The sequence below is a fragment of the Vicugna pacos genome, chromosome 2 (genome assembly GCF_048564905.1).
Source record: "Vicugna pacos chromosome 2, VicPac4, whole genome shotgun sequence".
NCBI classification, from domain to species: domain Eukaryota; kingdom Metazoa; phylum Chordata; class Mammalia; order Artiodactyla; family Camelidae; genus Vicugna; species Vicugna pacos.
The window spans coordinates 122,523,747-122,550,904 of NC_132988.1; the positions used below are offsets into that span (position 1 = coordinate 122,523,747).

A 27,158-nucleotide genomic window follows, 5' to 3' on the forward strand; every position below is an offset into this window, starting at 1 on the left:
TGGGGTCTGGAGAAAGTCACTTTCCTTGCTGCTTGCTTCCCCGCTCCCAGTCATGAGACTGAAATTAAATACAACTCTGATATTGTCTGCTCTGGCATACAACCTCCTAGGTCATTCTGTCATGTTGACATACACGCCCAGTGTCCCATCTCGGCCTCTGTGGTGGGCTACCCCACAATGGCTTCCTATTTTTTGCCTTCTGTTCCCACACCCTTGTGGGATCCCCACACCCTCCCCTGGAGGGTGGATGGACTTTGGGACCAGGTTCTGACACATAGACTGACTTGTGAAAATGTATGTGAGTTCCACTCATTACCAGCTCCAGTGTTCCTTCTCTCTGTCTCTGTCTCTCAGTGCCTCTCTCTCTGACTTGTCTCTCTCTCTGTTTCTCTGTCTCCCCCTGCTTCTCTGTGTTTCAGTCTGTCTGTCTGTTTTCCTGTATGTATGTGTGTATATATTTATGTGTATATGTGTGTATTTATGTGTGTGTATTGTTCGGGTAGAGGGCAGGTCACTTCTGAATATCCCTTGATGACATATTGATTATTTTGAACTCATGTTACTGAAGAAACATTATCTTTGAAAATTGTGCAAGCACTTTGGTGGGATCTTCTCTAAGGATCAGCACTGCTAGGGAAGGGATGCACCTGTGGCAGTTTGATGTATCCTGCACCTTGTTATGCCGAAGAGGAGCGTCCATTTGCTCTTCCCTCCAGGGGACCTCCTGGGGCCTCTGCCTGCTCACGTTGTCACCAGGGCTGGTTGTCACCGGGCTAAAGACCTGCCAGGGTGATGGTGGCCAATGCTGTCTCTGCAGTCTGTCTGTCTGCCTGTGTCCTCACCTGAGAGGTCGAGCATTTCTAGCACAAACCGGCCACCTGCACTGCCTCTCGTTGGAACTCACTCTGTGTGTTTTGTTTCTTTTCAGAACACTGGGCTTCAAGAGATTTTTGGACCACAGGGATGTGAAGCTTTTTTCTGACCTTGGGTCATGAGGAAAGGTTTTTCCAGGCTGTGGTTTGTCTTTCCAGCTGTCTTTCTTGGCCTTTGTTTTCTGCTTTTGTTTGGTTTTATTTTGCCACAAGAAGACCTAAGCATCTCCCTTCTGGCTCTGGTTTCACACTTAGAACAGCAGTGCCTACCACGAGATTATGCACAGAGTTACTAAAAGGGCTTCATTTAGTACGTCTCATCTTTAATCCATCTGGATTTTCCTCTCAAAATACAAAAATGCTAATTCACATGAAAACAAACAAAAAATTCACCCGTCCCTACTTAAGATATGTGGGCACACAAACCAAAAAAAGCCACCTTTTATATGATTTCATTGATAGGGAACCTCCAGGATAGGTAAAGACATAGAGAGAGAAAGGGGATTAGGGCTTGTCATCGGCTGGGGGACGTAGGACGTGGGGTGCGCTTTGTATAAAAGCTTTTACTTTGAGGAAGGAAATAGTCTGAAACCAGTGGTGTTGGTCTCACAGCACTGTGAATGCAATTAATTCTCCTTAAAATTGCACAATTTAAAATGGGAAAAGGCTAAACTTTATTCTTATATACTTAAAACAAAGAATATAGTATAATAGAAAAGAAAAAAATCTGACTCCATAGAAGATCTGTCCTTTTGGCTTTAACCCTTTGCCCTCTTTTCTAGGCTTAGTTTTACTAGCTCTGCACCTTTTGTAAAACAATGTTGCCTTTAGCCTTAAATATACAGGAGATCCTACTTTCAAGGCTCTGATCTTTAAGGATATTAAGACTTTTGCACTTATATAAAGACAACAGGTTGTAGAATAGAAAAGTACTTTTGTTTTGTTAGAGGATTTACAGAGGCACTATGACCTGGTCTCCGTAAACAGCTGCAAACCAAGATAATGGCGGACTAATACCTTGGAGAACTATCTTCCCCATGTCAACTTCAGGCTCCTTTTCTACTAAAAAGGGGAGGGGCTGTGGTTGGTTGTTGCAAACTTCTTGGTGTAGGAATTCTTTGTTCTTGGAATCCTTTGCAGCTGTCCACGTGGGTCAGATCATGGTGTTCCTGCAAAACCTGCAACAAAACAAACTTTTTCTATTCTGCAACTTGTTATGTTTATAGGAGTGCAAAGTGTTAATATCCTTAAAGCTCAGAGTTTTGAGAATAGGCTCTCCTGTTTATTTCAGGCTAAAGGCAACATTGTTTTACAAAAGGTGCAGAACTAGCAAGTCTAAGCCTAGAAAACACGGCAGAGGGTTTAAGGAAAAGGAACAGATCCAATATGGAGTCAGATTTGTTCTTCTCTATTACAGTGACTTTTGGTGAGAGCTAAGTGGATGATTCCTGGGTGGGTCCTCCACTGTCCCAGGCTGGATTTCAGGCAGGATCCCTGCCAGATTCACCATGATTTTGGACCTAATCTACTGCAGAGAAAGTGACAATTATTGGATTAAAATTACCTTTCAAAATCCCTTCAATTGCCTGTAAACTATACCACAGCAGGGGATGTCTCATTGGCCAGTCAACTGCCAGTCTCCCTTGATGCAAGGGACAAGCGTCGCGGGGAGATCCATGGTGGCCTGACCAGTGCACCTTCCTACATTGCTCTAAAGCTTTGGCTTCCTCACTTTGACGCTTTAAAAGCTCCCTTCCCTCTTCCCTCTGGCCTGGTGTGAATGAACAAGGTCCCTGCACCCACCTGGGCTGAGTCCAGGCCATGCACACAGCCCCATTCACACAGCCCACCATCTGCTGTCTACCCCTGGGATCAAGTGCAAACTCTGAACTCCCCCACCCAAAAGGTCCACGTGCCCAGTGCCTCTGCCCTAGGGGTCCAGATCACCATCAGAACCATCAACCAACCAAAGCCCAAGGCCAGTGGCTGGCAGCCTGGGATCAAACTGACCTATCGGTTCAGTTGAGGCACAGGCTGCAGGGATCAGGGTGCCAAGGAGGGAATTGGAACCACCTTCAGCCCAGCCTGCCTCACCCTGTAGCCTCAGACATTAACTATGAAGGTACACACTAGGCTGGATCCCCCACTGGTGGCAGTAGTCATCATTACTGGAGGACGGATATCCCCACCCCAACCACAGGGTGAGGGGTGAGTGAGTGAGCGCAGGGTAGGGGTGCACTCAGAGTGAAGGGGATCCCATGGTAAGGGGGTACAGGTTGAGAGGTGTGGGGCCCGATCAGAGTGGAAATGACCTGGCTGAGAGGTGAGGGGGACAATTTCAGGATGTTGGGTGTCCTGTGCTGAGGCATGAGGGGTAAGCTTGTGGGTGTAGGGGCCATAGGTTAGGACCTAGCAGGATGGACTGTCAGGGCAGGGACCTCGGCGTGAGGAGAAGGAGCCCTGTCTTCAAGGTCTGGTGGGAGACTGGGCCTGGCCAGGGGTGGGAGGGTAGTAACAGGGAGGGGAAGTTGAGCAGGGGAAGTGGGGCTGGGTGGGTGAGGCCTGGCCTAGGGCAGTCGTGGTTCTAGTTCAGTGCCAGGACCCAGTCGGTGGCTGGGTGAAGGCTCTGGGGATGGATACCCGGCGGGACGAGCAGGAGGGGCCCCACCTGGCTCCTCCCGGCCCCAGCGGCCAGGGCCGGTAAAGCAGGAGACCCACCCGAGCAGTTTGCTCTGCGGGCGGGAGGAGGAGAGGCGCGCACGCGCAGACGGGCAGACGCGCGGACCCCAGAACCCGCCCAGAACGCGTGGAAGCTGGCGGCAGCCGGTTGCTCCTGGACCAGCTCCTGGAAGAGGAACAAGGCCTGGGGTCTGGGCCGCCGCTTGCCCGCGGCTCGGCTGCCGCTGCCGGGCAGTTAAGAGGGCGTTGGTAGGGGCGCGCTGCTCGGGGAGCCGGCGGGTGACGCCTGGGCTGTGTGGCTGGGGAGGCGCCCAGTGAGGGGTGCGGAGGTGAGGTCCCGGCCGCGCGTCTGGTTAGGACCCTGAGGCGGGTCCCAGCCGCTGCTGTGGTTCGTGGCAACCCCGGTATTCGTAGTTCCTGCACACCGCGTTTTTGCCGCCGCTTATAGCCGGGTTTAGGAGAGCAGGTACAGCCCCAGGAGGTGGGAGGGCGCCGGACGGTTCCAGAGCATCTCCAACTGGCCCGCAGACGATGGCCTGCTCCTGGGAGGCGAGTGCGGTGCGGTCGCGGGGCCTCGGATGGAATGGGGACTGCCCCATGAGAGCTGCTGGATTTGCTCCCATCTTACCCCTGGCCTGACCTTGGGGCGGCCTCTAAAGACCCAGGATCGTGGGACTCAGGTTACAGGTCAGTCTGCTCCTGGGAGGTGGGCTCGGTGCGATCAGTGTGCTGGGATGGCTGCAGCAGCAGCGGGAAATGGTCGCAACACCCGCGCTCTCACAGGGCAGCCCCAATCCCGCCATCGCAGCTGCTGCCTTTCCCTGAGAGCACAGCACCCGCCTTCCAGGAGCAGGCTGACCTGTAACCTGAGTTCCACGAACCTGAGGCAGCAGAGGCCAAGCTCAGGCCATGTGCTGGGGAGTTTGAAGCAAATCCACGGGCTCCCATGGGCAGACCCCATAACCCGCCACTGCCTTCGACCACACCGCGCCCTCCTCCCAGGAGCAGGCTGACCTGTGGACCGTGCCTGGAGCAGCAGAGGCCGAGCCCTTGGTAGGCCGTGGGGAAGATGGGGGCAAGTCGACCAGCTTGCCAGGTCGCTGCCCATCTCCCTGCCGCTACCCCAGGTTCGTGGATCACTTGTTTTCAATCAGTGGTTTCCTGAGAGGCAGGCGTGGTGCAGTCAGTTGGCGAGGGCTGCAGGGAGGGGTGCTGCCCCAAGGGGAGCAGGTGGACTTTCTCCCATCTCCCCCAGGGCCAGACCTGGAGACGGCCTCTGCTGCCCCAGGTTTGCAGGACGCATGTCATGTCAGCCTGTCCCTGGGAGGAAAGCTCAGTGTACACGGGGCAGCCTCAGTGGCTGACAAGGATTTTAGAAGTGGGCTCTAGCCCAGCATAACTAACTCTCCTTTCTTCTCTTGCTTCCTCAGTTGGTGGCCGTATCGGCTTTTTCATTATAGGTTATTGCCAGATAATGAACATAGGTTTCTGTGCTATATAGAAGAAACTTAATTTAAAATCTCTTTTTATATGTAGTGGCTAACATTTGTAAATCTCGAACTCCCAAATTTATCCCTTCCTATCCCCTTTCCCTGGTAAACTTAAGATTGTTTACTAAGTCTGCAAGTCTGTTTCTGTTCTGTAGATGAGTTCACAGTGTCTTTTTCTCTCTTTTTTTAGATTGCACATATGAGTGGTTTCATTTGGTATTTTTCGGTTTCTGGCTGCTTTCACTTAGAATGACAATCTCTAGCTCCATCCATGTTGCTGCAAATGGTTTTATTTTGTCCTATTCATGGTAGAGTAGTATTCCAGTGTATAAATATGCCACAACTTCTTTATCCAGTCATCTGTTGCTACATTTAGCTTGCCTCCATGTCTCGGCTATTGTATACAGTGGTGCTGTGAATACTGGTGTGCAGGTATCTTTTCACATTGGAGTTCTTTCCAGTTATATATCCAGATGTGGGATTGCTGGGTCATAGGGTAAGTCTACTTTTTGTTTTTTCAGGGATTTCCATGCTTTCCATAATGACTACACCAAACTAGATTCCCACCAGCAGTGTAAGAGGGTACCCTTCACTCTACAGCCTCTCTAGCATTTATCATTCATGAACTTCTGAGCGATGGCCATTCTGACTGGTGTGAGCTGATACTTCATTATAGTTTTGATTTGAATTTCTCGGTTTATTAGTGATATCGAGCATTTTTTCATGTGCCTATTGGCCAATTGTGTTTTCTTTGGAGAAATGCTTGTTTAGGTCTTCTGCCTATTTTAGGATTGAGTTGTTTGTTTTTTTTGTTATTAAGTTGTATGAGCTGTTTATATATTCTGAAAATTAAGCCTTTGTTAGTCGTATCATTTGCAAATATTTTCTCCCATTTGTAGGTTGTTGTTTCCTTTTGTTATACTTATGGTTGTCTTTGCTGTGAAGAAATTTATTAGTTTAATTACGTCCCTTTTGTTTATTTTTTTCTCTTATTTCCATTGCCTGGGTAGATTACCCTAGGAGAATGTTGCTAAGATTTATGTCAGATAATGTTTTGCCTATGTTTTCTTTTAGGAGATTTATCATGTCTTGTCCATCTGCATCTTAAGCCTGTACTCTACATCTGTGCTTCAGTTTTGAATTTTGAGCTTCTTAGAGAAAACCTACTCTTAGCTCATCCGTCAGATTCAACATGTCTAAAGCTGATTTCATAATCTTTTTTCTTGCAGCGTCTCCACTTATTCAGTGGGATAATCATTCTTCCGGTCTTGAATACACAAAGGCTTGGAGTGGTTTTTGATTCATCTTTCTCTCACCACTCTGCATTTTGTCAGCTTCTTGAACTGTATGTTTTTGGTTTTAAGTGTCTATTCTGATTGCTGATACTCTGATGAAGAGCTTTCATCCCTGATACATGAATTTTTCCTTCTGCTGAATTCTTGGATATTCTCTCCCCCCCTTTCAGTCAACCTACAGTTTTGGCGCTCCAACATCTAGAGTCAAGTCAAAGACTTAACACAACCAGATCTCAGCCAGGTAGTCTCGACCCTTCATCATTTTGGACTTACCATATGTGTTCCAATCATTATGTAACTTAGCCTCCTAGGGTAACATGTTTCTTATTAAAAACCAGGAGTCACCAGCCTTTTCCTATCCAGTCCTCAGTTAAAACAGATTAGAATTGCCCTGAGAACTAGTTGGAGCCCCATCCCCTTCATAGAGTCTTCCCTATTTACTCCAAATACTTCTAGCTCCTCTTTGTATTCCTGCACTGTTTATGATCAGTAGCCTGTAATCTTGGCTTTGAGTACTGACTTGGTACCATTCCTGGGTGGTTTCCAATGTTTCTCCTCACTTAGCTGGTAACTGGAGAAGACTCACTTGTTCAGACTCCTTTATCCCCCTCACCCTGCTTAGCATGGGGCAATAACAGGCACCCAGGCAGTGCTTACCTACTTTATTTATTCACAGGGGTGGTGGTGTGGATTATAGCTAATAACTATTAATTCAGTGTTGCAATTAAAAAAGAAAGCCAAGAAAATCCATAAAACTTTATCTCCATGTTCAGTTTAGCACTTTACCTCAATAGTTTTCTTAAGACTGTGTTTACATTCACATAGTGTTCAGTTCTTGTACAGTTCCCTGAGGCAAGCAGATGAGATGTCATTATGTTTGACTTTCATGTTACATTTCATATTGGATATATTTGTGCAATGACAAAACCTTCTTTTATAAGTAAACAGCCGGAAGCCCAGAGAGACTAAGAGCCTAACCCAGGGTCACCTGGTTAGTGTTTGGCACAGGCCAGGACCGCGGTTCACATCTTCCAGCTGATCGTCTTCCAGTGCCTTTTCATTCCAGTGCTGGGAAATGTAGCCCCATCAGCCAAACGGCCAAGTCACATTGCTGCCCCTTTACCTGCCAGTGATGGAAGTGCTACAAAAAGTGGCAAAGGAAAGGTCAGAAATAGGAGTGATAAAGGACATGGAAGTGCTGGAAATGGATCCTCAACCTCCTCCTCCCTATTTGAGCGCCTCACAAGTGTCCCACTCTGACAGTGCTGTTCATTGTTTAAAACATAGCCTTAAAATCACACTGATCTTTTATAGGACATGCTTTTATCCTGGTCCTTTCCCTGCTAGTAGTCACTGTCATGGGCAGAAAATGCCTGGCTGTGCTCTGTTTGTCACGTAGGTGGGAGGGAAAGTGGGAGAGAGAGTGGGTTGAACTGAAGCCAAGCTTTTTACAGCTCTGTTGTTCTAGGACCAGAACAGTTCCACTCTTGGTTTCATCATCTCTCCACCTCCGAGTCCCAGCCACCCTTTCCTGCCTGATTCCCCACATGCCACATCCTGGGGGAGGACAGAGTGGTGGGCAATGCCCCCTCCACCCTCTGCTCTGGGAGGTGCAGGAGTCTGCTTTAACTTTTGAGCTGTTTTGGTAATTGGGCTTTTCCAGATTTTCTAGACATCTCCTTTCCATCTCTGAGAAATTGGAGATGTAACTTAACCATACATGGACTATACTAATGTATTCAGTGACATTAGTGTCATGTTGTCTGTAAGGTGTTCTGTGACTGGATCGGAGGTTTTTTATTTCACAGGATGCTTCACATCCAATTCTAAAGGCCTACAGTCTGCAGGTGTAATCCAAGTTCTTACTTGTCTGTAAGGTAGACATGAACATTATTTGATAATATGACCATATGTTCATAGATTACAGTTAGTCCACCGGCTCTGTATCTAATGAAAGTTTAAATTCCAAATGCTTGAAGAAAATTTGTGGACCATGTCTTTTTGCCTGTAACTAATTGCAAAAACTGAAATCACAACTCTACCACAAGCCACAGTGTTTCCCATTAGAGAAAGCCCTCTAATTTTACAAACTCTAAGTAATGCAGTGGTTCTTTGAGTGAGACGAGGGATGCCAGAGTATTTTTTGGGACACTAGAGTGGCATGACAAGTATTCTGGGACTGGTTACAGTTGAATCTCTATTTCCTATATCCTGGACTGATTACAGAGGCAATGTTAGTGCGGTAACCATCTTGTGGATGCAAGTGTAGCTAGGAAGACAACAGAGAAAATAGAAGGGATAAAAAGTAATGGAGGGACTTCAGAGCAGTACAAATGGTGACTTTGACACCACCAGCTGCTGACGTGAACTTGGCAAGAATTTGTGAGAAGTGGTGGGTGTCACTGCAAGCAGGAGAGTCCTGCAGTTTTGGGGTGAACAGGCAAAGGGGAGAGCAGATATGGTGGCTATCCAGGGGCTATTTTTGTCCTGAATGTGAAAAAGTCCAGTCCCCTGTTCAATTTTGCAGCCACAACTTCACATGACTCAGGGAATTATTTCCACCAGAACACCATAAAAATATAAACAACCTCTGTTTCCCAAAGTGTTTGTTCTCGATCTGAGATGATTGTCCTGTTTTGGGAGGTAAGTGGGCGATGGGGCCTATTGCATCACCCCCTTTCACTAGAAGTCTACCTCGCTGCTTTTCACCCTACTCCTAGAGGTGCTGTCATTCTGTTACACCTAGGCCTGTAAGACGGGCTTGCCTGAATCCTCACGTGAAGAGGGATGGTTATGTGCAGTTTTAAAAAATTGCTTGGGTCATGGGGTCCTTTGTTCCTTCCATTGGAAATCACTATTCCAGAGCAAATAGTATGCCTCTATAGAAACTATATTGTTTGTAAGATGTATTCAGAGCTTTTGCAGTGGGTTTAAATATTTGCTTGGTGATGGCATCTTGATTGTTTGAAGGAGGCAACCCTCACTAGGGGCATTGTGTGCTTTCTGTCTGAGAGTTCCTTCACTGGCAGCAGAGTGTTCGTAGGCAGAGTTAGAAAGTTACCTGGTCTGAGAAGCCGAATTTGCCCGCAGCTGGGAATTGGCAGAAGAGTCTGTTATGGAAGGAAAGCTTTAGGATTATCTGGTAGCAGAGTTCTGGGATCCAAACCCTGGGAAACCTCAGCTTTTGTAGAGTATGTTCTGTAACAATAGGCTATAGGATAATTTTTACACTTGTTATAGGATGTAGGGTTGGGGAAAGGCTTAAAAGTGAAAGAACCTTAAAAGAGAATCTCCGAATATTTTAAAGAAGACAGTTCTCAGAATGAGAGCTTTTCTGGAAAAGACTAGCTCTTCACTTCACAGGGGAAGCAGGGAGCAGGTGTAACTGCACTTACGGTAACTTCAAAGGTAAACCTTACCCTCCCACTTAGCTGTTTCCTGGTGTAGGTTCATCTCCCACATCTGTAGTTTTAGACCTGATGTGTCATTTCCTGGTACTCTTTTCTGCTTCTGAGTGAGAGACTGACACAAAGTCACATAGCAATTGAAAAACTGCGCAAAGGACTTTATTGTTAAAAATGTAGACCTGTGGCAGGGTGCTGCATTTGCAAGTGACTTTCAGTACAGAGAACACTGAAAAGAATGCAGTGTTATTTCTTTTTTTATTCCTTTAAGCCTTTGAATAGAATGTTTTCTTTGCAGAGTGTCTGGAGTACATCAGAACAAGCAGGAACTAAAATAGCTTTAAGAAAGCTCCAGTATAGACGTTGCTTATAGTGTGGTATCTGTCTTAATATTAATTCTTTAAAGCAGGAAGTTGTAACTCTCAATTTCTTAAGCAAATATAAACATTCTTGACCCTTATTGACATTCTTTGTGGGGTGAAGCTGCTTTTGCTTCCATTCTGAGCATTGAAAGGCCTTCTATGATACTTTTACCAGTCCTCAGTATTTTATTTTCCCTCTGTTGTGAACTTGTTTTTAAACTTGAAGCAGATATAAATATCATTAACTTGCTACATATGTAGATATTCAGTGTTACATAGTCAGAAAGTTTGTGTACATCACACGTATCTACATAATTCCCCCCTTTCCAACTGTGTTCCTGATGAAAGGATGGTGGGAAATGGCATTATGGGTATATGTCTTACGGTACACAGTGTTTCCCCTGTTCCCTTTACCATTTCTGGATGTTCTTTCATCTTTCAGCTTCTAGACTTACTAGCTCTTTTTCTTAAGCCAGGTGTATCTCATCCCCCTGCGCATACACGCATGTATACACACACACACTCACATTCTACCGTAGGGAGTAGCATGCACCATCCAATTCTCCCACTCCAGCTCTGGACCCACCCATTGGAGGCAGTGTCTTGCACGAATTCATTTGTAAGTTGTTTTTTAAAACTCGAGTGGTCAGGAAATAGAACTGATATCCACACCTAATAGGCAGGCCCTCAAGGACAACTTCTATGGGTAATGCCAGGTTATCTTAATGTTTGAGTACCTGGGTTTCATGTCTTCCTATGCCACCTGTGTGACCCATGATTCCCACATTCCTGTCTCCTGCTAGACTTTTTCTCTCCAACTCTGGACTCTTACAATCTTCTGCTGATTTGACATCTTCACTTGAATCTCTGATATCTTAAAAGCAACATGTGGAAAAACTGAGCTCTTGGTTCTCCTACCCCCCAAACTGGTTCTTCCTGCAACCTCCCCCATTCAGTTAGTGGAAACTTAATCCATCCAGCTGCTTGGGTCCAAAAACTTGGAGTTATTTTGACTGTCACTGACATACCACATGAATTCTGTCAATAGATCTGGTTTAACACTGCCTTTAAAACATATCCAGAACCCAGCCACTTCTCACCATGGCTCCTGCCTCCACTGCTGCTTCCCTGCCCTGAGCCACTGTCCTCTCCTCCTGCACAGCCCTTCTCAGAGGCTTCCCACCTTTCATCTCTGACCCGTTTCGACTATTCTCACCCGGCAGTCAAGTGAGCCTCGAAAACCTAAGTTATATTGTGTCGTCCTTCTGCAGTGCCTCCCCATTTCACTCTGGGTAAAAGCCACAGTCCTTACAACGTCCTCCAAGTCCATACAGGACCTGCACTGACCCTTCTCCGCAGCTCCAGCCGTGCCCCCATTCTGGAACATGCGAGGTGCATGCTGGCCTTGGTGATGGTTATTCCGTCCACCTGGGACTTCTCACCTCCTAGTCTTAGTTCTAACCTCAGTCCTGAGTGTGGCCTGCTCTGGTATTTAATACAACATCACCCTCATCCCATACCCTCAACTCTATTTACCTTGCCCTTTTTTCATTTTTCCATGGTTCCTCTTTCCTAACATGCCACCTCCTCTGCTGCTCTTTTGTGTGAATTGTCATCTCCACACCCATCCCAGCTAGACTCCAACCAAGCTCCGTGAGGACAGGAGTTTTGTTTTGTTTATTGATCTATTCCAAGTTCCTAGACTAGTCCTGGGTACATAGTAGGCAGTCAAAAATTATTTGCTGAATAAATTAAAAGACCATTTTAAAAATGAATCATCCTTTCAGGAACGGGTGAGGATAGGAAGCTGCATGAAGGAAAATGGTGCAGTAAATAATGATATTTGCCTGTTGTTCTTTGTGTGATATATGTATGTGTTTTAGTCTTAATTTGGTATCCCAGTTTCTTAATTTGATAGCTGTATTAAGGTGTAATTTACAGGCCATAAAATTCACACATTATAATTGTACAAGTCAGCCATTTTAGCTATTTCTAGATTTGTGCAACTTTGTCCTCATAAAGTCCCCTTGTGTCCGTTCATATGCAGTTTGCCCTCACCTCAGTGGCACCCTGATTTTCTTTTTTTTTTTGGCAATCACATCTCAAACGGATAATTTACACAGCAGTACTAATATAGCTTTGCACTTTTAGAAATGACACACTTAAATATGAAATTAGCGGTCATTGCTGAATGTAGGTAGCAGTATCAGACATTGGTGAGAAGAATGGACTTGAGTGTCAGACTGGCTGCAGTCTTACCCAGCTCCACCATTTACCAAGTTACCCAAATTATTTTCTGCCTCAAGCTCTTTATCTGTTATATGGGGGTAATAATAGCAGCTTACAGAGTTGTTGTGAGGATTAAGCAAACAGGGAAACAAAATTTAGTATAGTGGCCTGCTTATGTTATTACCTAAGAAATAGCCTTGCAGGTAGAGAGCAAAATTCAAATCAGTTTCTAAAGTATATGTAAAATATAATCCAGTTCCTGCCTGGTTTGTAAACACTTATGACTACTGAAGAATGTAAAAGCAGGCTAATTTCCAACAGAAAAGATCATTTCTCAGCATTTCTTTCAAAGATAGCTGCAAAATCACTTTTACTAAATGTTCCATGCCCAACTCTGACAGAAATTTGACACCAGGGACGTAATTATCTACATTTTTGTTAAAATGATGCTGACCATCAGGAAGTGTTCTCAATTATATTTTAGCCTTTATGTTGAGAAATGCTGTGAGACTTCTTCTAAATTAATGGGTGGGGGCATTCATTGTAGCTCTTGCAGCCTGATAAGCCTGCACTAAATTATCTTTTTTCAACTTTTAATTAAAGTAATAAATTAATTTTTTGCTGGGGGGTGGTAATTAGGTTTTTATTTATTTATTTTATTTTTAGAAGAAGTACTGGGGATTGAACCCAGGCCCTTGTGCATGCTAAGAACATGATCGTTCACTTCAGCTATACCCTCCCCCCTAAATTATCTTTAATAAGGTCTTTTTCTCTGTTTTGTTACTTTATGTACAGATGCACAAAGCAGGGTCATCAGAAGCCTCTCAATCACAAAGATGATAATAGTGAAAACATTGTGCAGTGACAGTGAATCCTTGGCATATGAAGAAAGATTGTAAAGTCCTGAATGAATTAAGAAGGTATTGTTACATTAACATACATGTAAGCATGGCTCTCTTACCGTTATTTTTCACTTTATAATGAAGATAATCCCCACCCGTCAAGGTTGCTTTGTTTGATAGAGGGAATATCTAAACCCTTTTCTGCAAGTTTTTTAAATAAGTAAGAGCAGTTAATTTATCAGAAGTGTGAATGGTTTAATCTGGTCTGTCTAGTATGGTAGCCACCAGCCACATGTGGCTATTGTGAATTGAGATGTTCTAAAAGTGGAAAATACATAATAGATTTTCAAGACTTCATACAACAAAAATGATGTAAAATATTATTAATAAGCTTTAAAAGTGTCAATCACACTTTTGAAATGATAGTGTATTGGATATTTTGGTATAAATTTAATTATTACTGGAATTAATTTCACTTGTCCCTTTTTATTTTCTAAATGGGATTACTGGAAAATTGTGACTTGCACTATGTTTCTATTGACAGTGCTGGCTTCTACTTATTGCAAATAATATGAAAAGAAAACTTTGATTAAAAATTTTGTAATTGAGTAGTTGATTTACATCATATTAGTTTCAGGTGTACAAAATAGAGGCTCAACATTTTTATAGATTATATTCCATTTAATGTCACCATAAAATAATGGCTATATTTCCCTGTGCTGTATGATACAGCCCTGTAACCTATCCATTTTATATGTAGTACTTTTTACCTCAATCCTCTAACCCCTTCCTGCCTCCCCTCTTCTCCTTCTCCCCATTGGTAACCACCAGTCTGTTCTGTGTACCTGTGAGTCTATTTCTGTTTTATTATAGTCATTAATTTGTTTTATTTTTAGATATACATATAAGTTAATACGTAGAATATTTGTTTATCTTTCTCCAACTTATTTCACTTAGCATAAAACCCTGTAGGTCCATCCATGTTATTGCAAATGGCATTATTTTATTTTTTAATGGATGAACAGTATTTCATTTCTGTGTGTGTTCATGTGTATATATGCGTGTGTATATATATGTATACATGTATATATATATATATATAAAAAATATACCACAACTTCTTTATCCAGTCATCTGTCAGTGAACATTTGGGTTGTTTCAGTGTCTTGGCTATTTTAAATAGTGCTGTTGTGAACATTGGGGTGCATGTGTCTTTTTGAATTAAATTTTTCTCCAAACATATACCCATGAATGGGATTGCTGGATCACATGGAAGTCTATTTACATTTTTTTATGGAACCTCTTTTCTGTCCTCCATAGAGGCTGCACCAATTTACATTCCCACCAACCGAGTAGGAGGGTTCCTTTTTCTTTTAAAAGGTAAAAAATTCTCTACATTTACATACTTTCCTTTCAGTTTAGGACACAGTTTGGCAAAAGCCAGATAGAATTTAATAGGAGTAAATACAGTATTTATTTTGAATGTCCATGCATTATGGATAGATATGTTATTGATGAGTTGGTTCCCTATTTTTGTAGGTGCAGATGTTTTTATAGCTTCACAGACATTTCAGTCTTGCAGAGAGGAAAATTTCTTTGTATTTTGCTGAACTTGTCCGGGTGTCTTTATCGGATTTGGCCCAGGCCTGCAGAGGTGAATACACATCCAAACCTGAACCATTTGAATGTCTGCAAGATTTTAAGAGTCTAGAATATCAGATCTGGACTGTAACTCTGGTAAATGACATCAGTGACTGGACTCAAGAAAACTCCATTTGAGGGCAAAACCTTTCATAAGCCAAAAAGGCTTTGAAATTGTGGCAAAGGCAGAGAATTTTGTGCACCACTTATGGCCACAAACCCATGAGGACAACCACAGGCCTTCTGGACTGCCAAGGGAATTCCATGTGAGGAGTCCAGCACTCACAGGAATCCAACAAGTCCCTGTCTGCCAGAGCACCTTCATTGCTACTGTGCTGTTTTGAGTAAATGTCTTTTCATCAGGTTCAAATTGGTTTGTTGTTATTTTTTTGCATTAAAAAACAACTTCTTGTTCCCTGGTGAAAGTAAAACCTAACATTTTCTGATTTCTTTTGACAGAGAAAACATGAGCCTGTGGATCTAACCTCATCTGTGATGGTCTGCAGCTGGGAGCAACCAGTCAGTGTCAGTCCCCTTGCAGCCACTGGCTGGGAGGCTGCATGTTCCTTGTAATGGTATTTGAAACATGTCACACTAGCCGTGCCTTCTCTGTGGGCTGGGAGGCGAGTCAGTCAGAATCTGCATTATGGAATGTATGTTTCAGATTCACAGTTAGGAGATCTTTTTTAATAGCCAGAGAATATAGTCATAAATATATCTATTAATATATTTATGCAAGAACCTTTTAAAAGACATTTTTATTATTAAAAGTTACCCTCCAAAATTGAAAATGAAAGAACAGTGGAATTAAAAATCATCTGTACCTTAATTATACATGAAGAATCATAAAATCCTTTTAAACTTGTTTTTGTTCAAATGAAGATATTTTTTTTCCCTTCCAAAAAGGAAAATTATTGTTTCACATTTTTTTGCTTTCTCCTTCTATTATATATTCCATATCAATAAATGTAAATCTTTTAAATCCCTTTTAATGGCTGTTTAACAATATATTGAACAGATAAGTAAATAGTCCTAGGTTTCACAAATTTAAAAAATTGTCATTACAATACCACTGCAAAGAATATTTTGGTGTTTCTATTTTTAGTTACTAATTTGGACTAAAAATTAACAAGTTTGCTTTTCTTCATCTAAAACATTGGTTATTTTATGAAGGAAATGTAAGGATTTTAAATAACTTTTCAGTAATTTCAACAAAGAAATTATCTTTAAGGCAAAAATTTATGATGGTTTGCAAATCTATTTTTATTATATCTTCACTTTTACCAGTGCCATATGTGTGTGTGTTTACACAAGTGCTTTAACTACCAGCAACGTAAGAAAAATCTGTGTACTAAAAATGTGAAAATAGTTTCCTGGTTTGTGTTTTCTTTCTCCCAATATAGGTTTTCGATGACAAGCTTGTATTTGCAAAAGTACACACCCTGTGGGAGGTGCTGTGTACATACGCTGAGATACTGCACATAATATTGCCTCTGAAGCCCAATGATCTGAAAACCCGGTCCTCAGCCTTTGGTAACTTCAGCTGTTTTATGAAAGTCCTCCAAGTGGATCAAAGTATCATCAAGCCGAAGCAAGAGTTTTTCATTGCCCTATTTGAGAAGAGCTCCGTGAATGACTTTTATATTCAGGATAGAGATACATTCTTCAATCCAACCACCAGAAACTGCATTGTAAGTCTAAACCGAGTTTAGCTGCTGTCTTGGGGGTGATTTAGAACCTGCTGTTGAATTATCAGTGACTTGGTTTGGTTGGTTTGATTTGGTTTTTAAAAGCTGCCCATAAAAAGGAAAAAAAGAGAAAGAAAAGAAATATGCCTACAGATTCCTGTTAGGATAGTAAACAGTGGCTGGTTAGTTACCTTGTATAAACCACAAGCTCTCTAAGAACATTTTTAGGTTTACTTCATCCTTTCTCAGATCAAGTATCAAGTAAGGGACAGTGTTAAAAAAAGTTCAGGATTAACAGGTTTGTGAGTTCCAGGATTTGCAAGGCAGATTTCCCTCCCAATGGTGTAAGTCAAATGGCAGAATTGAATTAAAGCACCTCATGTATCCTCTGGTGTTAACAGGAAAAGGCTAATCTTCTTGACCTTGTTTCTTCCTGGGTAAAACGAAGATAATATATCAGGAGGCGACAAGCTCATTTAAGGCAGGAAGCATGTTGTCTTGTTCACTGCTGAATCCCAGGCATCGGGAAGGCTGAGTTTAACGAGTGAATGAATGAACTGTAGTACCCCCAGAGTAACCATGTGGGACAGTGAAGATTAGCAGCTAAGAGCATAGACTCTAGAGGGGAGGGTACAGCTCAAGTGATGGGGCGCATGCTTAGCAAGTATACGGTCCTGGGTTCAGCCCCCATCACGTCCTCTAAAATAGACATATAATCCTAATTACCTCCCCACCCCCCACCAGAATTACCTTATTAACTCCCCACCACCAAAAAAAAAAAAAAAGAGAAGTGGCCAAGAGCATAGACTCAAGCTGGAACACCTGTGTTGGTTTCTCGCTGTCGACCTGGTAAATGTCATTTACCCTCTGTGTCTATCAAGTTCTTCACCAATAAAATGGGGATAATTGTAGTACCCACCTCGTAGAGATGCTATGGGGATTAATGAATCTGTGTCAGTGATACAACAGTCCTGGCTTATATTAAGTACTATGCATCTGTCAGCTCTTTTCATAATTACTGACAGATGTTATTATCGACAAAAGACGTATTAGTTCTTTGAAAGAGAAATGCATGTTAGACCATTTCATTTATCACTTTCTGTAATTCAGGCTTTTCCCTCTGAAACACCATTTTATGTCTGTGCACTAGAAAGCCACAGGGCTTTCCAAATTTCATCTGTCTGGGTTCTTGTCATGATGGCAATACTGCAGAGTGCTGACATTTTTTAGGGACTCCGTCTGAGATGACAGCAACCCCTCAAATTCAGGAGCGCTTCTCTAACTGATAACATCTCGCTAGAAATGAAGTTTTTATAATGTAACAGCTTCAGACGCTTAATGATGCCATAAATGCAAGGATGTTATACCTAAGCTCTTTAAATAAATCCTGTCATTGAAATAAAGGAAATACTATATTATAGCGCTCTATGACTTTGTTATCTTTGCTATCCGTTTATCTGACTCTCTAAGACCAAAGAAAGCAAATAATAAGATTGATCATTACTACTGTGTGGTACACGTATTTGTGGATGAAGACAATATTGAAATGCACTGTTTAAGATATTAAAATGGGCACTAAACAGCTTCTTGATGCACATGCATGAACAGAACAGGGAGCTGGGTGCAGGGAGCAGACACTGAGCTTCCTGGATTAGAGACCCAGCTTAGCAGTCCAGCCCAGTAGTCCACATGTTTCATATTTATGTCCCAGCAAAATTAGCAGTGAGAGTCTTAAATGAACTTTGGGGACACTTGCAAACAGCTGTCATGATTACTAATGTGGGACACCAGGATTCTACAGTGTTTAGTTGGCATCTGTGCATAACCAGTTCTTTTCCACTAAAGCTTCTTGTAATTGCTGGTCCCACATCCAGGCTGAGGAATCATCTCATGTGGTGTTTGGGAGGGAGGTAAGTGGAGTCAGGACCCATGTTAAGGCTGGGTGGGTAATAATCTGGTTCTAGTATAGGAGAAAGGAAAGTAGGTCAGGTGGGAAGGAGAATGACTGGATTTAAATTTTGTTTCTTGAGTAAGCTAAATATATAACATCATGTCAAGTTACTTTGTTGTTTATATTCCATGTGCTGTCACCGAATAACTACTGAATTGTGGGGACAAAAAAGCCTGGGTTGTAGAATTGACCCTGCCCCTAACCTGCCAGAATCCAGGTTCCTCTGGGTGTCCAAAGAGGGGGCTGGACCGTCAGGTGTCCCTCCACTGCAGCAGTTTGGGCACTTGGGTGGCCTAGATTTTTGCTGTGGAAGACTGGCCCGGTTGTAGGACATTAAGCAACTGCAAGACTCTCACCAGGTACCCACGGTGGTCCCAGGACTGTAACATCCAAGCGTTCCTTTCCACCCACGTTTGCAAATGACCCTCAAGGGGTTAATATTAATCCTGGGTGAGAATTATGAAAAATTATATGGTACCTCCATCCCTCCTGGCAAGTGAGGGCCCCATATTTACAAATGAACACGAAGTGTTAGCACCAAATTTTATCAACAGAACATGTGAACACGTTGTGACAGTGACGCTCACCTGTTTGCTTCTGATTCCCAGTGCCACTTCAGCCTCGTCAGAGGACCTCAGCTGCCCCAGAGATCAGGGCCTTCTGTACAGGGAATGGGATCCTCCTCGAAGCACAGACAAGCAGCAGCCCTTAGATCTCATCAGGTGAGCTGTTGTGGAGAGCACTCCAGTGGGAAGGGCTCAGGGTTGTCCTCATGGCATCTGAAAGTGACAGTCCTCCAAGAGTGTTACCAACCAGGAAGCTCACAGGAGCTCTGAGCTTCATTGTCCCAAGTTTTTACTGCAGGCTTTATTACAAAGCCATGATTTATTGGGTCACTACCGACATGGTTAACCCAAACCCTAACTGTAAGTCAAACCTTTCCTTAGCCCTAAACTTTGAGCCCCTTCCTCTCTTGGTTGCCACTCACTTGTCACAAAGCTCAAGGCCCCACTCCTCTAATCACATGGTTGGTGTCTCTGGCTGGCCAGTCCCCATCCTGAGTCATCTCATGAACACAAGCCATCCAAGTTTCCACCATGAATAGCAAAGACAATCCTATCTCAGGAAATTTCGAGGCTTTAGTGGTTGCTGTCTAGGAACTGGGAACAAAGACCTACCAAATTCTTTGTTAAACAGTAGTAAATGTTATATTTCATTTAAATTATAAAATAAGAGAGAAATTCTCACTGCTTTGCTATATCTGCTGTTCGACACCGTTTCACTACACCACGTGATTGTAATGTCGCTCTCAGCATGTGTCTTCTCAGAGCACCAGTGCTGGCTGCTCCCCGGGAGCTTATGCTGTTTGGGCAAGGCTGCTGGGGGGATGTAGGACAAGGACAACCGAGAAAAAAAAATAATCGGGCGAGTAAGGAAACAATGTCAGATTGAAATGAAGAAATAACACAGTGTTGAGATGGGAGACTTGGGGGAAGTGAGTCAAGAAAGCTATATTTGTGGGCTGAGATGTGAGCTGAGATGGCGATAAGGAGGCTGGACTTTGAGGATCTGGGAAAAGTCACCCATGGAATAGAGGCAGCTTGTCCATTGACCCCGAGGCACAAATGTGCTCAGCAGGTTTGAGGAGATACTGGAGCCAGCGCTGGTGAGAGTGCTGAGATGCGCGGTTTAGAAGGGCATCAGGAGCACGGAAAGGAGTGTAGACTCTAAGCGCAATGAGTAGCAGTCATGATAGTTTAAGCACCAAAGTAATTTTCTCTCACTCACATTTTGCAAAGATAATGTGGAGAATGAATGGCAGGGACCCAGGAAGCAGAGAGGCCGGGTAGGAGGCTCTTGGATTGGGCCAGATGAGAGATGGTGGGAGCCAATGAGGAATGCGTTTGGGGAGTGGGGCTAACAGGATGTAGTTATGGGCTGGCTGTGGATGGTTAGGAGAAGAGGAGGGTCAAGGTAGCCCCAGGTCGGTCTGGAGCCAGGTGTCTGTTCTTTCTTATCTCAGTGCCCCATGCAGGTGCCCACCTACTTGGGCAAACCTCTTAACCTTCAAAGTGAGGGTTTTAAAACACTGAAGTCTATTTGTTGTTTCACATTTTATGGAAAGATTCAAACATGTACAGAAATACAGAGAACAGTACAGCCAGCCTGCCTGTATCAGTCACCCAGCTCCAGAATTATAAACTCAGAGTCACTGTTGTTGCATCTTTCATCTCCATCTCCTCCCTTCCCCCACTACGGGGTCATTCTGAAGACAATCCTACATAGCTTAACCTTTCATTAGTGAAATGACAAGGTCTCTTTCAAATAAAATTGGAATAGTCTTTTTTTTAGGGTTACAAAATAATTCCGTGCTTGTCACAAAAATACACTTTAAAGTAGTTTCGGGGTTGAAATCAAGATCCAGACAAGATTCAGACATTGCAGCTAGCATATGTCTCAAGTGCGTTCTAATCTATAATTTTCCTGTTTCTCATTTTCCTTGAAATTGCTGAGGGGTTTCTCTATTTCCTGTTTGGCTGATTTCATTCTCCCCTATGGTGTTAGACTTGTTTCTCCATCCTATGTATTGGCTTTAGCTAAGTGATTTGATCCTCCCCTAAAAGCTTGATCTGATTGAGGTTCAACTTTGTGCAAAAATAATTGTTATGTGAAGTTTTGTACTCCTGTCATAAGGTACATAATTTCCATTTGACTCTCTTTTTTGTGATGACAGCAGCCAATAATGATTGTAACCCATGATCATTATTTCATAAGGAATTTTATTTCATGTGGTCATACTCTAATTTCCTCCCTCAATTATCAGCAGGATCACAGTCATGAAGAGGCACTTTCTCCTTAACCCGGGTTATCCTTTAGAACACAGTTTTAAAGGAGGATATTTGTTAATATGCAAATATTTAAAATTGATAAATTTTTTTCTTTTTAATTTTTTTTTCTAATGGAGGTACTGAAGATTGAATCTAGGACCTTATGCATGCTGAGCACACACTCTGCCACTGAATGTACCCCATCCCCCTTGAGATTCATATTTATATGATATTTTCCTTCTGTTATTTTTGTTTTATGTTATACAGAATTTGAAGGCAGGGCAATGGGTTTGACCACTCTTTAATCACTCTTTATGGGCTTTTGGGGTTTGTGTGTGTGTTTGTGTTTGTAAGGAAAACAATTTTCCCACTATTTTAAGTATGTATTGCTAAGGCAATTATGTTGATCTTTTCCCTGCTCCTGGTCCATGTATTCCCTTGTTACTTCCCACTAGTGGCCCCTTGAGCTCTGTGACAAGACTAGCATGTCGTTAATCCATGTGGAAGGAGATCTGAAGAGATTTATTCAAGGAAATGAAATTTGTAGACAATGTATTGGAAAGTATTGTGAAAGTTGTTCGTTAAGGGAAGGTCTGAGGTTGAATTGTTAAGTGCACAGAAATCTAAGCTATGAACCACCAACACAATTATTAACTCCAGGAAAACGAAGTAGGGAAGAAAAGGTAAGACTAGCAAAAATTGTTACAGCTTTGAATAGTCTGTACAGAGTAATAATAATGTAAAGCAAGGATACTGAGCTGATCAAAATTATAATGTAATTGTATCAAAAGTTTGGAAGAATGAAGGTTTGGGTGTGTAGATGAGATGGGGTTTGAAAGAGAGCTTAATCCTCATTTTCCAAAATAGAATGTTAAATAGGTGATACATAAAGCTGAAAAAGTCAGTAGGCTGTGTTACAAGGATATTAGTCAGAGAAAGGAAGTAAGTATTCCAAGAGTCAGCAGTAGGAGCTGAACGTGGTTGTTTCTGGCCAGGAAATGGGGCGGTTGTTGGGAACTGCTCCTTTTTACAATCGGTGTTCGAGAACTGTTTGACTCTTTATTGAATGTATGGCATTACTTTGATAAAAAGAAATCAAAGCTGAATTTTGAAAAATTTATGTTAAGAATTGGGGTGCTTTTGACAGAGAGAGATAACAATCAGACAAAACTACATTTGAAGGGATCCTCATTATTCCTTGCCTTTCAGCAAGGACTAGGAGGCTGACATCTGTTTAAGGTTTAAAAATTCTGTCTGACCTTCTTTCCGACATGTAACCTTTGGAAGTAATGAACTCCCCGTCATTGTAAATATCCAGGCAGAGGCTGCCTGACCAGCTCTCTAACTGTAGCAGGGTGTGCTTACCATTGGCCAGTTGGAGCAGGCAACTTCTAACATTCTTTCAGTTTTGAATTTGGCATTTTCAGGATGGATAGTTGATAAGAATATATTACAAAAAGCTTAACAAGAAAGAGTCCAAGACATCTCAAACCCATTGCCAGGGTTTTCTCTGCCAGACACCATCCTGAGCCTGCCACCCGTGAGCCAGGCCACAAAGCCCAGTCACATGAGAATGAACACATTTTGTCGCTCCTATCTGATTTGGCATCGGGCTCAGCCCTTTTCCCCATGGAATGGTCCACGCCCAGGTCTCTGACGATGGAGCTGGTCTCACAGCAGCCCTGTGAGCGCTGGTCCAGCCCAAGGGGTTCCTGCGTGAAGTTTTCCAGGATTCCAGGCTATTCTCAGATCTGAGTCCCCCCTAGGCTAAGCCCACGGAATTCATCTCAGCTCCAGACTGAGCCGGAAGCCTCAGAGAGAACTCAGAGCTGAGGAAATCCACAGATTTTACCCAGCACTGCCGAGTCAGCAGTGAGCCAGTTGAGGGAATTATCAGCAACAGCAAGACACACCTGAGTCGCCGTCTCATTGTTCCGCCTCATCCCTAAACTCTCTGTGTCTGCCTGTCTGTGTCTGTCTCCCTTTTAGGATCAGCATGGCACCGCTTCATGCCCTGCCTCCTTTCTTCTAATCTTGCCTCCCTGGCCTGTTCCATCTACTCCAGATTAACTGAGAAACACTGAGGAGATTCTAAAACCTAAGAACAACAGACGTGCTAGATACAAAGAATACAGGGCAGTGCCTTCCTCAGTCACATCCCTCCTGCCCTCTCCCAGTCCCACAATGAGTTTTATAAATATTTTGTCAGACAGACATTGCACTCCCAATTTTTATCATTATCAGCCATTTCCTTATTATCTGCGGTTTACGATGCATTTGCTCCAGGGAAGTTCCCGAGATAAGGCAGCAGCAGATGACTGAGCCACTTGTTGATGTCCACTTGTGTCAAGCCTGTTAAGAATGATTTTTGGGGGGATTTGTTGAATGTGCCAGACTGTCCAGTGAGTGGTGATGATCCCCTGCATCTGCTCTGGAGTCGGCCTCGTCCCCTCCTTTGCTCTGTTCTCATTTATCTCTCTTCAGCAGGTGAGCCAGCGATCTGTACTTCTATGATACGTAAAATACTTCTAATTTCACAGTAGAATTTGGGGGCTGCTATGAAAACGCATATGTTTTAAGAGTGAATTGAGTCAGAGGTTTAAACATAAAGCCCCCTTGATTTAGAATCAGAAATTAATATGATGGAGGGAGGGTATAGCTCAGTGGTAGAGTGCATGTCTAGCATGCATGATGTCCTGGGTACAATCCCCAATGCCTCCATTTAAAAACAAATAAATAAACCTAATTATGCCCCCCCAAAAAAGAAAAAATAAATTAACATGAGGATGAAGCTACGGAGTTTATGCGTGTCTTCTGAAACTTCCTTCTGTCTTTCTGCAGGAAATTCTACGGAGAGAAGGTCGGAATCTACTTTGCTTGGCTGGGCTGTTACACTCAGATGCTCCTCCTGGCAGCAGTCGTGGGGGTGACTTGCTTTCTGTGTGGATATTTTAATCAAAATAACTGTACCTGTGGGTAACTTGTCTTTATTCCTTGTTACCGTGCTTACTTAACTTAGAATGACATTCTCCAGGAGCATCAATTTTGCTGCAAATGGCCCTATATTGTCAGGTTTATGGCTGAGTAGTATTCCATTGTATAAATATACCACTTCTTTAGCCAGTCATCCGCTGATGGACATTTAGGCTGTATCCATGTCTTGGCTACTGTAAATAGTGCTGCTATGAACATTGGGATGCAGGTGTCATCCTGAAGTAGGGTTCCTTCAGGATACATGCCCAGGAGCAGGATTCCTGGGTCATATGGCAAGTATTTTCCTAGACATTTGAGGGAACTCAATACTGTTTTCCACAGTGGCTGCACCAAACTGCATTCTACCCAGAAGTGTAGGAAGTACCCCTTTCTCCACAGCCTCTCTAGCATTTGTCATTTGTGGATTTTTGAATGATGGCCATTATGACTGGTTTGAGATGATACCTCATTGTAGTTTTGATTTGCATTTCTCTGATAATTAGTGATATTGAGCATTTTTTCATGTGCCCATTGATCATTTGTATGTCTTCCTTGGAGAATTACTTGTTTAGGTCTTCTGCCCATTTTTGGTTTAGGTTATTTGGTTGTTTCTTATTCAGTCATTTGAGCTGCTTATATATTCTGGAGATCAAGCCTTTGTCAGTTTCATTTGCAAAAATATTCTCCCATTCTGTAGGTTGTCTTTTTTTTTTACTTATGGTATCCTTTGCTGTGCAGAAGCTTGTAAGTTTCTTTAGGTCCCATATGTTTATTTTTGCTTTTATTTCTATTGCTTGGGTAGACTGCCCTAAGGGAACATTTCTGAGATGTATGTCAGATATTTTGCCTGTATTTTCTTCTAGGAGGTTTATTGTATCTTGTCTTATGTTTATCTTGCTGAAGAGACTGTCTTTATTCCATTGTATATTCTTGCCTCCTTTGTCGAAGATTAGTTGACCAAAAGTTTGTGGGTTCATTTCTGGGATCTCTATTCTGTTCCATTGGTCTATATGTCTGTTTTTGTACCAATGCCATGCTGTCTTGTTGACTGTAACTCTATAGTATTGTCTGAAGTCTGGGAGAGTTATTCCTCCAGGCTCTTTCTTTTTTTTCTTCAGTAATACCCTGGAATCTCTATGTCTTTGATGGTTCCATATAAATTTTATTGTGATTTGTTCTAGTTCTATGAAATATGTCTGGGGTAATTTTACAGGGATTGCATTAAATCTGTAGGTTGCCTTGGGCAGTGTGACCATTTTAACAATATTGATTCTTGCAATCCAAGAGCATGGGATACCTTTCCATTTTTTAAAGTCTTCTTCAATTACCTTCACCAATGGTTTATAGTTTTCTGTGTATAATTCTCTCACCTCTGTGGTTAGATTTATTCCTAGAAATTTTATTACTTTGGGTGCTATTTTAAAGTGTTTTATTTCTTTACTTCCTTTTTCTGTTGATTCATCATTAGTGTAAAGAAATGCAACTGATTTTTGAACATTAATCTTGTAACCTGCTACCTTGCTAAATTCTTCAATCAGCTCTAGTAGTTTTGGTGTGGACCTTTTAGGGTTTCCTATATATAGTGTCGTGTCATCTGCATGTAGTGACACTTTTACCTCTTATTTTCCAATTTAGACCCCTTTTACTTCTCTTACTTGCCTGATTGCTATGGTCAGGATTTCCAAGACTATGTTGAATAGGAGTAGTGATAGTGGCATCCTTGTCTTGTCCCAGAATTTAGTGAGAAGCTTTTGAGGTTTTCACCATTTAGTGCTATGCTGGCTGTAGGTTTGTCTTATATAGCTTTCATGATGTTGAGTTATGTTCCCTCAATACCCACTTTGGTGAGAATTTTTATCATAAATGGGTGTTGAATTTTATCAAAAGCTTTTATGCATCTATTGAAATGATCATGTGGTTTTAGTCCTTTCTCTTGTTGATATGACGTATTACATTGATTGATTTGCATATGTTGAACCACCTTTGTGTCCCTGAGATGAACCCCATTTGAGCATGTTGTATACTCTTTTTTATGTGCTGTAGGATTCTATTTGCTAGTATTTTGGAAAGGACTTTTTTGCATCTGTGTTCATCAGTGATATTGGTCTGTAATTCTCTTTTTTGGTGGTGTCTTTGCCTGGTTTTGGTGTCAGGGTGATTGTGGCTTCATAGAATGAGTTTGGGAATATTCCTTCTTTTCAATCTTCTGGAAGAGTTTGAGAAGGACTGGTATGAGTACTTCTTGTATGTGTGGTAGAATTCCCTGGTGAAGCTGTCCAGTTCTGGACTTTTATTTGTAGGGATTTTTTTTATTGTTAATTCAATTTCATTCCTAGTGATCGGTTTGTTCAAGTGGTCAGTTTCTTCTTGATTCAGTCTTAGTGGACTATATGTTTCCAGAAACTTGTCCATCTCCTCTAGGTTATCCCTTTTTTTATGTTGTTTTTCATGATATCCTCATATGATATTCTATATTTCTATGTTATTTGTTGTAATTTCTCCATTTTCCTTTCTTATTTTGCAAATTTGTGCTCTCACTTTTTTCTTCTTTGTGAGTTTGGCCAGAGGTTCTCGATTTTATTTACTCTTTCAAAAAATTGCTTTTGGTTTGATTGATTATTTTCTCTATTTCTTTGAATCTCTATTTTATTTATTTCCTCCCAGATCTTAATTATTTCCTTTCTTCTGCTGACTTTTGGGTGTTTTTGCTCTTCTGTTTCTAGTTCCTATAACTGGTGGGTTAGATTGTTTATTTGATATTGTTCTTCTTTTTTGAGGAAGGCCTGTATCGCCCTAAACTTTCCTCTTAGCACTGCTTTTGCTTTGTCCCATGAGTTTTTTGTGGTTGTTTCCATTTTCATATGTCTCAAGGTATTCCTTAATTTCAACTTTGATTTCATCATT

At 42.3% G+C, this 27,158-nt stretch overlaps 1 long non-coding RNA gene across 1 annotated transcript; it reads left to right on the plus strand.

The window, feature by feature from the left end:
• The first annotated feature begins 13,126 nt into the window (after positions 1 to 13,126).
• On the plus strand, positions 13,127 to 15,390 carry LOC140688507 (uncharacterized). The gene is made up of 3 exons (XR_012063254.1): positions 13,127 to 13,251; positions 14,494 to 14,553; positions 15,274 to 15,390. It is a non-coding gene; the product is annotated as an uncharacterized lncRNA (long non-coding RNA).
• The last annotated feature ends 11,768 nt before the right edge of the window (positions 15,391 to 27,158 follow it).